The sequence below is a fragment of the Motacilla alba genome, chromosome 28 (assembly GCF_015832195.1).
Source record: "Motacilla alba alba isolate MOTALB_02 chromosome 28, Motacilla_alba_V1.0_pri, whole genome shotgun sequence".
In the NCBI taxonomy this organism is placed as follows: Eukaryota; Metazoa; Chordata; class Aves; order Passeriformes; family Motacillidae; genus Motacilla; species Motacilla alba.
Window position 1 is genome coordinate 1 of NC_052043.1, and position 12,620 is coordinate 12,620.

The following is a 12,620-nucleotide window of genomic DNA, read 5'->3' on the forward strand; positions in this document are numbered from 1 at the left end:
ACCAGGAACATGGGGGTGGTGAGTTTTGCTTACCGGGGCAGAAGCCTTTTTGTGTACCAGGTAGGCCCTTGGCCCTTAGGGGCCGGCTGCCTGCTGGATTTCTGCGAATCTGAAGATGCAGCCCAGGGACAAGCTGCCACCTGTGCCAACTCGGGCTGCTTTGAGAGTGCCCATGCAGCTCTGCAAACTGAGGACCAGGAACGTGGGCTGGTGAGTTTTGCTTACTGGGGCAGAAGCCTTTTTGTGTACCAGGTAGGCCCTCGGCCCTTAGGGGCCGGCTGCCTGCTGGATTTCCTGCGAATCCGAAGATTCTGCCCAGGGACAAGCTGCCACCTGTGCCAACTCGGGCTGCTTTGAGAGTGCCCATGCAGCTCTGCAAACTGAGACCAGGAACATGGGCTGGTGAGTTTTCTTTCCCTGGGGAGAAGCCTGCATATTACCTTTGGGCCCTTGGCCCTTAGGGGCCGGCTGCCTGCTGGTTTTTCGCAAACGTCAGGGTGCCGCCCTGTTTGAGTTACCTAGGAGCGGCAAATGCCTTTAGCAATGTTCTCAGTGGCTGCAGTTTACGTCTTGGAGTCATGGGGTGCTTTCCCCTAACCCTTACCTCCTCATCTCAGCCCCTTATTACCGTGTCCCCTTCCCAGCCCCTAACCTCTACTCTGTTTTTCCGCCCACCCTTGCTCCATCCATCCCTCCGCCCCTCACCCTGCCCCACCACGCTCCCTGCTCCATCCATTACTGCACCCACCGCCCATGCCTGAATCCCCTCCAGCAGCATGTGGGAGCCTGAGCCCTGGGAGGACAGTGCAGCTCTCGCAGCAGGACAACACCCAAATAAGACAGGCAGGGATAACGTTTGTGGGCTGCAGGGTGTCACCAGGTGCTGCGGGCTGAGAGGAAGGGCATGGAGGGTGACACGGAGCATGGGGGCAGCTGAGAGGCAAACGGGAGCATTATGAGCAACTAAAGGGCTCCAGGGTGTCTCTCATCTCAGACATGCTGAGAGACTACTCTAGGGAACTTGAGGGTGACAAGAAGAGGCTGAGGGGGAGCAGGTGCCTTGAGGGGCAAAATGGGGGGTACCCGAGGATGACAGGTGAACCAACTCTCACACCACCCCTAACCAGGTGGAGAGTGCACGGTGGAGTTTAGGGGGCCAAGGAACAGTGTCAGAGTGCTGGGGGTGACTCACAGACATTGCGGGCTGAGGGGCGCAGAGGGAGGAGGCTTGAAAGTGGAGAGCTGACACTGAAGGTTAGGGCTACAAAGGACAGGACACAAGGTACCAGATGGGGTTAGGATACAGGTGCAGCAGCCCTCACCCCAGCCCTAAGCTCACCCTAAACAGCACCCCTAAGAAAACACCAGTTTTCCCCAACAGCAGCGCAAGGCAGCAACCCTAATGTTGGGACAACATTTTCTGGGATTTTTTTTGGGTATTGTTGGGGCTTTTTCAAAACTGTTTTAGGATTCTTTAGCATATTTTGAAGATCATGGTCAGGTTCAGAGGAAACACCCTCTGAAAAGGCAAAGTTTTAGGACTGCCATGGGAATGCTTCAGAAAGGGACCTGTGGTGGCACAGTGGGCTGGGTCCCATGCAGCCGGTCCAAAGGCTGTAAGTTTTAGACCCAGCTAAGTTGTTGTGGTTAGGGTTAGATGCTCTCAACTTTGGTCTGGGAGAAATTCTGCACAGAAAAACTCACCTGTAAGACTCTGCCCAAGATTGCTTTCTCATCTGCCTCACGATCGTCGGTGAAAGAAGACTGAGACCACAGAAAGAGAGAGGATCCTACATCCTGGTTTGGTGTGGGTTCGCCAAGTTCCCGGGACTGGAACTTGAGTTATTGTACCTCACGCTACACTGCTCCCAGTGAAAAGGACAAGGAGCATCTTGACCTTCCTTCACCTGAACAATGGCCTGGAGTTTTCCACCCCCAAGCCTGGCTGGACTCTCTTCTGGAATTACCCTTTGGTGGTCTCCACAGAAGACCCTTCATCTACTCTACAACCACCATGGCAGATGGACTGAGATGGAGAAACCACTCCCTCTAAGACTGAGACATGAAACCCCTATGTGGACAAGACTCTTTTTCTCCTCAAGGACTGGAACCTGTAATCTGGGGGGAGGAGGGCAGTGTGAGTGTGGAGAACAGCTAATCGAACTGATCATGTTTGCCTGCAGGCAGTGAACCAGGAAAATAATAGCTCTCCCCACTGCTGAGATCATAAGACTATTGTATTCTTTCCCCCCTCCTTCCCAACTTTCAATATAAAAGGCCCCTCAAGTCAGCTAGCCTTTCGAGATCTCCCCAACGTAAAGGCGACTCCTCGGCTGGACCTCGAAGAATTGCATCGCCTCTATGTTGGTAGATATACCTACTCTGTCTTTCCTTCCTTTCCTATAGGGTTCTTCTTTCTCTCTCTCTCTCTCTCCCCAATTCCCTCCAATGCATTTTGCCGTGATTGTTCAATAAAGTACATGGATTTTGTTACTGCAAACCCCCTTGCCGTGTCGGTGTTTTGTACCCTGAGATCAGATAACGAACCATCACAATCTAGTCCGTAAGGGCGGATCGTGACATCACCCCCCAAGTTTCCCGATGCCAGTTTGCAGCAGGTGATTGGCACTGCCAAGGCAGCCCGAGTTCTCGGCAGGGGCAGCTTTGCTCCTGGAGAAATCCTGCACCGGTCCTCTTCCCTGTGAAACCAAACTCACCCCTCCTGTGTGTCGACGTCTGTTCACAGGAGACACGTGGCACTCCAAGGGCAGCGAGAGTTCTTGGCGTTGGCAGCTACGGTCTGTGAGAAATTGTTCTCTGTCTGCAATTTTGGAGGCAGAATCCCAGTTTTGGCCCTGGGCACACAGAGGGGAAAGACTGTTAATGTCCTTGGAAAGGAAAGTCTAGCACCCCATTGTTTAAGGGGCAGACGAAGAGCTGTGTAGGGGAGGGAACTTCCCCACAGGACCTTTCTTCACCTCACCCCCCCAGTCCAAGGTCTAGCAGCACCCGGTGTGACCAGCTGCTTTCAGAGGGTTACCCGGTGTCCTAGTTTAGGGCAAATTTGGGAGAAAACCTGCAAAAGGAGGCCCCTCCAGAAAGCAAACCCACACAGCCCCTCCCTCCAACCGGGTTCGGGAAGGATTCCTCGGAGAGAAGTGGAAAGAACCTGTTTATTTAACAGGCACAGCACCCCCAGCACACAGAATGAACAATACCAGATGATAACACTCCTTCACCACTCTGAAAAGGATGACAAATTCAGAAAGTCTCTTTTGGGGGGTGGTTGCTCTGTTGTCAGTCCCTCCGGCGCTGGAGATGGCTGCTGCAAGCCACGAGGTGCAAGCTCTCGGTGTTTCCAGGTCCCAGTCCAGAGCAGGTTCGAGTAGCTCCAAAAAGGGAAGGGGAAAAAAAAGGAAAAAAAAAAATAAGAAAAAAAATACAGTCCAGAGGAAAAAAAAAATTTGGACTGCTTAGCTAAACTAACTAATGAGCAGAAGCAAAAGCAAAAGCAAGAGCGAAGCAGGAGCAAGCAGAAGCCAGAGCAAGAGCAAAGCAAAAAGCCCAGCAAAAAGCAAAAGCCACACTAGGTACTCCCCGTCTCTGTGTCCCGCCAGCCGTGGGGGAGCGGGCTGATAACAAAACCCAAAACAAAACATTCACTCTTCAGAGCCAGTCTTGAAGGCACAGAACATAATATCCAGCATAAACAGAACACACAAATGGGGATACAAGCATCATAACGTCACCCTAGGACACCCAGGCACACCCGCACAGGGAGCTGCTAGTCCAGAGGGGCTAACGGGGGTATCCCAAGCATCCCTCCAGACGCTTGGGATGCGGTTGAACGCTCGAGCTACGGTCGGAGCATCCAGCAGGGACTAGGGAGCAGCCGGACCCACTCGGGCACGGAGCATCGCTTTGAGAAAATGCCAAGGGAAGAACCCTCTCGCCAAGGGGCAGCACCTGAGGGGGCCAGGCAGCATGTGGGGTTCCAGGGGAGAGCTTTCAACTTTCCCCTTTTACTGTGTCAGTCCCTCCCCAGAGCCTCCAGACCCTCCACAGCACTCCCAGAAAAGAGAGGGGTTATTAGAAGAAAAAGGGTTTAAATAGAGGGAAAAAGCTTCCCTTTCCCTTATTTTTTATGTTTGAATTGTGAGGGAATCTGCTTCCCCTGCAATTTTAATGGTCTCAGTTGGAAGAATCCTGCCTTTTCTATGCTGTTAGGGGTGCTAATTGACAGGGAGTCCCCATTTTCCATTATTTTCCAGTTTAAATAGAAGGGGGAAAACCTTAACAATGTTTTTTATGGGTTTAAATTAAGGGTAACCGCCCTCTTTTTTTGTTGTCCTAAGGCTTAAACTGAGGGGGATGCCCAGCTATCTCGCCTTCTTAAGGGTTTGGATTGAGGGAAAAATCCCTATTTCTTTCACCACTGGAGAGATTTACAGTAAGAAAGCCCCCTCTTTTCCCAATATGTTAGGGGATTAAATTAAAGGGCGGAAGGCATTTATTTGCCATTGTATCAGTTTCAGTGGAGGTAACTGCCCCCTTTTCTCATTTTAAGGGGTTCACTTGAAGGAAGCTCTGCCTTTTTCAGCATTTTAAGGGTTTAAATGTGCATTTCAGGGCACTTCTTTCTGTGCCCTAGGACCAGATATCTCAGAGAAGGGTGAGCTTGGCACGTACCTAACCCTTACACTGCCCTGGAGGCTATATTTTTCTTATTTTTGTTTATAATATAGATAGCCCTAATTAGAGGTCCCAAGGAGACTTAGACTATTCATATCTTTAGTATTCTTCTCTACCCTACTTAGTCACACGTGAATTACTACTTAGTGGTCACTAAAGAATAACTATGTAGTTAACAGCCAACTACCCAATTTGTCTGGCTGTGCTACCCAAACTCAAAGTTTTATTTCTTACCAGTTTTCCACCCTCTTGCTCCAATTAGTTGTAGCCAAAAAGAAAGCATTGTCATTCCTCTGAAGAGTTTTCCTATATCAAGCCCCTTATTCCCCTCAAATTCAAGGTAGAGGAGCCAAACAGCTGCAGCTGCTCTGAGGGCTTTTATACCTGGTGGGATTTGCCCCCTCCCTTTTCCTGGGTGCCATGGGAACGAGAGGCGGGCACCATCAGGGGTATATTAACCCCAGCTTTTGCAGAAGGGCTTCATTCCCTCCCTGGGATCTGCTGGGATAAGAGCTCTCCTCTCATTTCAGTGAAGAGGCTCTTTCAGCTTAGCTTAGCTTGTTTCTAGCAGGTGCCTTTGGGCATCTAAAGTCATAGAGGCTTTGAAGATGCTGTGAAGAATTCAGCATTGAACACAGGGAGTATTTAAGCTCATGATTTTGGGTTGTGTGTTTAGGGGTGGAAAAGTGCTTTTGTAGCTTCTAGTTTTGTTCTTGGTTGTTTTTAGGTTAGAGGAGGAGTGCAACTTACAGAAATTCCTGATTGTGTCAGGTACAACACTTTCTTTGGCAGATTCATCACATCACAAAAGGGATCCGCCCAGTGTCAAAGATGATGCTTGAGATTGAGGCTACAATTAAGTTGAGGATTGTGACTAGGAGCAGGAGGGTGAGGAGGTATCCTTTCAAGAGTTATTGTGGGGGGTTTTGAAGGCAGCAAGGTGAGAAATGGTGTCTATTTGAGGGCCCCCCAAGGCTTTTCACAAGCGTAGTGGAGGCATTCACATGTCTTACAGCACAAAAGCTCATCCACTGCTGTCACAGAAATGCCATGTAACTTTGCCTTTCTCTAACCCAGGTGCCACAACCTTGGACTCAGAATGAAGCTGGAGACCTGAGGACCCAGGCACACTCAGGAGAGGGTAAGTAGCTGATTTTCTGGGATTTGGCCCACATAACACTGAACTCATACATTGTTTTTGGTTTTCTTTATTGTAGCTGACTGAGAGGCTGACAGGGATCACAGGGCCCTTTGAGGCAGACTCATTTCAGCTCCAATGTGGATTCATATCACCAGTCATCCAAAAGATAAGTTGGGGGCCGTGGCCTGGAGATGGGATGATAGGAGAGTAGCGGGTTGGAAATTCCTGGGAAACACTTAAAAATTAGCAGAGGGTGAAGAGATGCCCTCTAAGGGGCCCCTTGGGACAGCTAAAGGGAGAGGCTCTGCTTTTGATTGCAGCTGTAGGGTATGCAGTGCAGAACAGTTCCGGTCTGTGTCGTGTTGTTCGGTGTCCGTGTTACCTAGTGTGTCTTTGGGGTCCCTTGGATCAAATATCTCTGCCTTTTCTCCTCGAGGCCCTTAGCAAAACCATCAGCTGTCATGTCTAGGTTCTCGAATGCTGGCGCTTCTCAGCAGGATGGCAACATCGTTTGTTCTTTTACCGGCGGGCTCAGCCGCATCTTCAGGCGTCTTTTGAGGTCTTGTTCCCGGCTGTATCAGCATCCATCCTTTCCAGCTGTGAGCTGTAAGGTCCTGGGGCACGAAAGATTGTATGATATGGAGAACATTCTAAACATATCATTGTCTCACAGCCGCCTCGATCATCGTGACCAACAGGTCTTATAACAGGTCACTCTGTTCTAGTCTTCTGCTCCTTAGAGGAGCTGCCTCCATCCACTGTCCCCTGAGCATCAGTCATCTCTTTTGGCATCCTCATGGTCCTTGCCACTACTTATTCTTGCCAGGAACTCTTTTCTCATCATTGTGTCACACTTTGTAGTATAAAGTGATGTTTGTGTTTAGAGACCCCATTGTTTGTCACATCCCGTCCTGTGTCACGGGTGTGTGCACATATTTGTGCCGGAGCTGCTCTGCCCCGCTGCGTAGCCTGGTGCGATAGGACCAGTCCCAGGGACTTGAACTTCGTAGTGTGGGCTGTAGTTGGACTCTAGGTGGTATTCCTAGATTGACACAAGATGTTTGGAGCTGTGAAGGTATCCTGCAGCCCTTTGACTTTTGTTCTAACTTGCTTTCAGATCCAGAAGGATAGAATCCATGGCAGAGCGCCCCATTCCGGGTGCACGGGTTCGGCCGAGCAGGTCAGTCACGGTTTGTGTTTGCAGGGGAAGTGTAAATGGTGACTCTGTTACAGCACTATTCTTTGTCTTTATTTTTAGGAAGTAAAGCCAGATATCAGCAGTCAAGTTGAAGAGGGCAAGGTGAGCAGTGTCCAGTGGACAGAAGCAGTTGTTATTGCTGAGGTCTCAATTTCTGTTGCAACTCTAAGCGTCCATTCTCGTTTGTGTGCTTTAGGCAGTCCACTCGGAGTATGCCAGGCCCCCGTCACCAGCCACCTGATGGACCTGGTTTGCTGCTTTCGTGAGCCCTGTGGATGTCCGACAGGACTCGGTGATGAAGCCTTTGCTTTTTCTGTTTAAAGGTGGCACCCGGGTAGCCTTTGGCAATGGCGGAGGAGTTGCAGGGAGTCAGGGAAGCGGGGAGGAGGAGCGAGGGTCCACTCAGGTTTCAGCAATGCCACATCACCTCGTCCGCTCTTAACCCAGGCGGACCCTGCGACAACAGCGTGGCCTCCGAGCACGGCGCAATCGTGCCGCCCGAGGACCCGGGCATTCTTAGGAGAGCGGTGAGTAGCAGAATGGTTGGGTTTGGCCGACGTGCCGCCAAGATCACATAGTGATGCTCTGTTTTCTTGACTGTAGGAGACTACGAGACAACAGCCCAGCAACAGCAGGAACTTCCCAGATGGCGAGGCGGCCTTCCTTTGCACCTGACACGGACCGGGTTCCCCAGATGTCTTAGATAAGTCGAGGGCGGTGACCCAGAGAGGGGATGAAAGTGGGATGCTGGGTTGGGACTCCCCGGGAGGGATTTTTGAGTCCGCTATGGAGACGGGGATGTGGATGAAGCGGCCCCTTAGGCCACGTAACGGGAAAAGTGTCACTTATGATCACAGCGCTGAGGTGCTCAGGGCAGAGCAGTCCCGGTGCGTCTCGTGTCACTTGTCTATTGTGCATTCTGTGTGTTTGGGTGTCTCATGTGTTTTACCTTAGCCCTTTGAGGGGCCTGTCAGAAACCCAGGCATCATTCTTAGCATCTGTGATCTCAGAGTTCCTTGGCCTGGCACCAGTGCCATAGAACTTTTGACTCGGGAGCTCAGACAGGCATCAGAATCGCATCTGTCTTTAGAAGCATCCGGTCAGATGTCTTTTCAGATCTTGTTCTGAGCTGCATGGACAGCTGTGCCGCACAAGGATCCATTGTGGCGGATTAGGACTTGTAAGAATGTGAGGATTGGTAGAGGATTCTGACCGCAGCATTCTTGGGCATCCATCTTTGCAGTTTCTTGGAATAAATATTTCAGTTAGCATCTTCTTTCTCCTGGGCTCTCTGAGCCTCATCAGCTCGCCGTGGATCTCGCCTCGGTCATCTCATTTTGCGTTCTTTTGGTCCTTGCAGTCATTCCTCTTGCCAAGAGATTTCTGTCCCTGTTGTGTCCCTATTGTTTGTCACGTCCCGTCCTGTGTCACGGGTGTGTGCACATATTTGTGCCGGAGCCACTCTGCCCTGCTGCGTAGCCTGGTGCCATAGAACAAGTCCCGGGGACTTGAGATTTGTAATGTGGTGTGTAGTTGGACTCTAGATGGTATTCCTAGATTGACAAAAGATGTTTCCACCTGTTGAGTTATCCTGCAGCCCTTTGATGTATATCCTAACTTTCTTTCAGGTGCTGATGCATTATATCCTTGGCAGAGCAACCCATCCCGGGCTCGTGGGTTCCCCTGAGCAGGTCAGTCACTGTTTGTATCTGCAGAGGAAGCATAAATGGTGACTATATTACAGCATTGTTCTTTGTCTTTATTTTTAGGAAGTCAAGGCAGATGCAGCAGTCGAGGCTGAGTGGGCAAGGTGAGCATTGAGTAGTGTACAGAAGTAGTTATTGCTCAAGTCTCACTTTCTGGTGCAACTCTAAGCCTCCATTCTCGTTTGTTTGCTTTAGGCAATTGACTCGGCGTATGTCCAGCCCCCGTCACACACCGGCCAATGCACTGGGTTTCCTGCACATGTGGGCCTTGAGGAAATATTACAGGACTCTGCGATGAAGCCTTTAAATTTTCTATTTCACCATCCTATCTGGGTAGCCATCAGGACCGGCCAAGGAGTTGTGGTGAGTCGGGGAGGTAGGGAGCAGGAGCGAGGGTCCGTTCAGGTTTCAGCAATGCCAAATCAAGTTGTCTCTGCTTAATCTAGGCAGACCCTGCGACAATGGCATCAGCCTCTGAGCACGGCCAAAGCGTGTGGCCCGAGGACCTTTGGCATTCTTAAGAATGTGGTGAGTAACAGACGTGTTAGGTTTTGGCCGATGTGCTGATAAGCTTGTGCGCTGATGTTTGGTTTTCTTTCTCTTGGCAGAGCAAGATACAACAGCCCGGTGCCACCAGGGACTGCTCAGATGGCGAGGCTGCTTTCTTTTGCACCTGACACAGATTGGCATGCCCACCTGTCTGAGAGATGAGTAGAGGGCTGCGACCCGCAGAGGGGATGAAAGTGGGATGCTGGGTTGGGACTCACCAGAGGGGTTTCTGAGTCCGCTTTGGAGACAGGGATGTGCAGGAAGTGCCCCTTAGGCCACTGAAAGGGAAAGTTTCACTTGTGATCACAGCACTGAGGTGCACAGGGCAGAGCAGTCCCGGTGTGTCTCGTGTCACTTGTCTATTGTGCATTCTGTGTGTTTGGGTGTCTCATGTGTTTTACCTTAGCCCTTTGAGGGGCCTGTCAGAAACCCAGGCATCATTCTTAGCATCTGTGATCTCAGAGTTCCTTGGCCTGGCACCGATGCCATAGAACTTTTGACTCGGGAGCTCAGACAGGCATCAGAATCGCATCTGTCTTTAGAAGCATCCGGTCAGATGTCTTTTCAGGTCTTGTTCTGAGCTGCATGGACAGCTGTGCCGCACAAGGATCCATTGTGGCGGATTAGGACTTGTAAGAATGTGAGGATTGGTAGAGGATTCTGACCGCAGCATTCTTGGGCATCCATCTTTGCAGTTTCTTGGAATAAATATTTCAGTTAGCATCTTCTTTCTCCTGGGCTCTCTGAGCCTCATCAGCTCGCCGTGGATCTCGCCTCGGTCATCTCATTTTGCGTTCTTTTGGTCCTTGCAGTCATTCCTCTTGCCAAGAGATTTCTGTCCCTGTTGTGTCCCTATTGTTTGTCACGTCCCGTCCTGTGTCACGGGTGTGTGCACATATTTGTGCCGGAGCCACTCTGCCCTGCTGCGTAGCCTGGTGCCATAGAACAAGTCCCGGGGACTTGAGATTTGTAATGTGGTGTGTAGTTGGACTCTAGATGGTATTCCTAGATTGACAAAAGATGTTTCCACCTGTTGAGTTATCCTGCAGCCCTTTGATGTATATCCTAACTTTCTTTCAGGTGCTGATGCATTATATCCTTGGCAGAGCAACCCATCCCGGGCTCGTGGGTTCCCCTGAGCAGGTCAGTCACTGTTTGTATCTGCAGAGGAAGCATAAATGGTGACTATATTACAGCATTGTTCTTTGTCTTTATTTTTAGGAAGTCAAGGCAGATGCAGCAGTCGAGGCTGAGTGGGCAAGGTGAGCATTGAGTAGTGTACAGAAGTAGTTATTGCTCAAGTCTCACTTTCTGGTGCAACTCTAAGCCTCCATTCTCGTTTGTGTGCTTTAGGCAATTCACTCGGAGTATGTCCAGCTCCCGTCACACACTGGCTGATGGACCGCGTTTGCTGCTCTCGTGAGCCCTCTGGGAGTCTTACAACACTTAGTGATGAAGCCTTTGCCTTTTTTACTTAAAGGTGTCATCCGGGTCGCCTTTGGCAACAGCCATGGAGTTGCGGTGAGTTGGGGAAGCAGGGAGGAGGAGCGAGGGTCCGCTCAGGTTTCAGCTAAGCCACATCACCTCGTCTCCTCTTAACCCAGGCATACCCTGCAACGATGGTGTGGCCTCCGAGCGCAGCAAAAGCATGTGGCCTGAGGAGCTGGGCATTCTCAGCAGAATGGTGAGCAGCAGACGTGTTTGGTTTTGGCCGACGTGCTGCCCAGATCATGCATTGATGCTTGGTTTTCTTTAATGTAGCTATCTAAGAGACAATGGCCCAGTGACAGCAGGAACTTCCCAGCTTGTGAGGCGGCCTTCCTTCACACCGGACATGGATCGGCATCCTCGGATGTCTGAGAGAGATAAGTCAAGGGCCATGCCCCACAGAGGGGATGAAAGTGGGATGCTGGGTTGGGACTTACTGGGAGGAGTTTTTGAGTCTGCTTTGGAGACGGGGATGTGCAGGAAGTGTCCTTTAGGCCACTGAAAGGCAAAGTTTCACTTGTGATCACAGTGCTGAGGTGCGCAGGGCAGAGCAGTCCTGGTGTGTCTCGTGTCACTTGTCTGTTGTGCATTCTGTGTGTTTGGGTGTCTCAGGTCTTTTTCCTTAGCCCTTTGAGGGGCCTATCAGAAACCCACGCATCATTCTTAGCATCTGTGATCTCTGCGTTCCTTGGCCTGGCACCGATGCCATAGAACTTTTGACTCGGGAGCTCAGACAGGCATCAGAATCGCATCTCTCTTTAGAAGCATCCGGTCAGATGTCTTTTCAGGTCTTGTTCTGAGCCGTATGGACAGCTGCGCCCCGCAAGGATCCATTGTGGCAGATGAGGACTCGTAAGAATGTGAGGACTGGTAGAGGATTCTGACCGTAGGATTCACAGGCATCCATCTTTGCAGTTCTTGGAATATATCATTCAGTTAGCACCTTCTTCCTCCAGGGTTCTCTGAGCTTCATCAGCTCGCCATCGCTCTCTCCTCGGTCATCTCGTATTGCATTCTTTTGGTCCTTGCAGTCATTCTTCTTGCCAAGAGATTTCTGTCCCTGTTGTGTCCCCCATTGTTTGTCACGTCCCGTCCTGTGTCATGGGTGTGTGCACATATCTGTGCCGGAGCCGCTCTGCCCCGCTGCGTAGCCTGGTGCGATAGGACCAGTCCCGGGGACTTGAGATTTGTAGCGTGGGCTGTAGTTGGACTCTAGGTGGTATTCCTAGATTGACACAAGATGTTTGGAGCTGTGAAGGTATCCTGCAGCCCTTTGATGTATATCCTAACTTTCTTTCAGGTGCTGATGCATTATATCCTTGTCAGAGCGCCCCATCCCGGGCTTGTGGGTTCCCATGAGCAGGTCAGTCACTGTTTGTATCTGCAGAGGAAGCATAAATGGTGACTATGTTACAGCACTGTTCTTTGTCTTTATTTTTAGGCAGTCAAGCCAGAGAGCAGCAGTCAAGGCTGAGTGGGCAAGGTGAGCATTGAGTAGTGTACAGAAGTAGTTGTTATTGCTCAAGTCTCACTTTCTGTTGCAACTCCAAGCCTCCATTCTCATTTGTTTGCTTTAGGTAATTGACTCGGCAGATGTCCAGCCCCTGTCACCAGCCAGCACATGCACCGGGTTTCCTGCACATGTGGGCCTTGTGGAAGTATTACAGGACTCTGCGGTGAAGCCTTTAAATTTTCTATTTCACTGTCCTATCTGGGTAGCCATCAGGACAGGCCAAGGAGTTGTGGTGAGTCGGGGAGGTAGGGAGCAGGAGCGAGGGTCCGTTCAGGTTTCAGCAATGCCAAATCAAGTTGTCTCTGCTTAATGTAGGCAGACTCTGCGACAATG

At 50.6% G+C, this 12,620-nt stretch overlaps 2 long non-coding RNA genes across 2 annotated transcripts; both read left to right on the plus strand.

Annotated features, from left to right (window-relative positions):
* Window positions 1–8,648: 8,648 nt before the first annotated feature.
* LOC119712581 lies at window positions 8,649–9,179 on the plus strand. The gene is made up of 3 exons (XR_005259847.1): window positions 8,649–8,722; window positions 8,801–8,841; window positions 8,933–9,179. It is a non-coding gene; the product is annotated as an uncharacterized LOC119712581 (long non-coding RNA).
* An 82-nt stretch (window positions 9,180–9,261) lies between these two features.
* LOC119712579 lies at window positions 9,262–12,450 on the plus strand. The gene is made up of 4 exons (XR_005259846.1): window positions 9,262–9,480; window positions 12,075–12,137; window positions 12,216–12,257; window positions 12,352–12,450. It is a non-coding gene; the product is annotated as an uncharacterized LOC119712579 (long non-coding RNA).
* The last annotated feature ends 170 nt before the right edge of the window (window positions 12,451–12,620 follow it).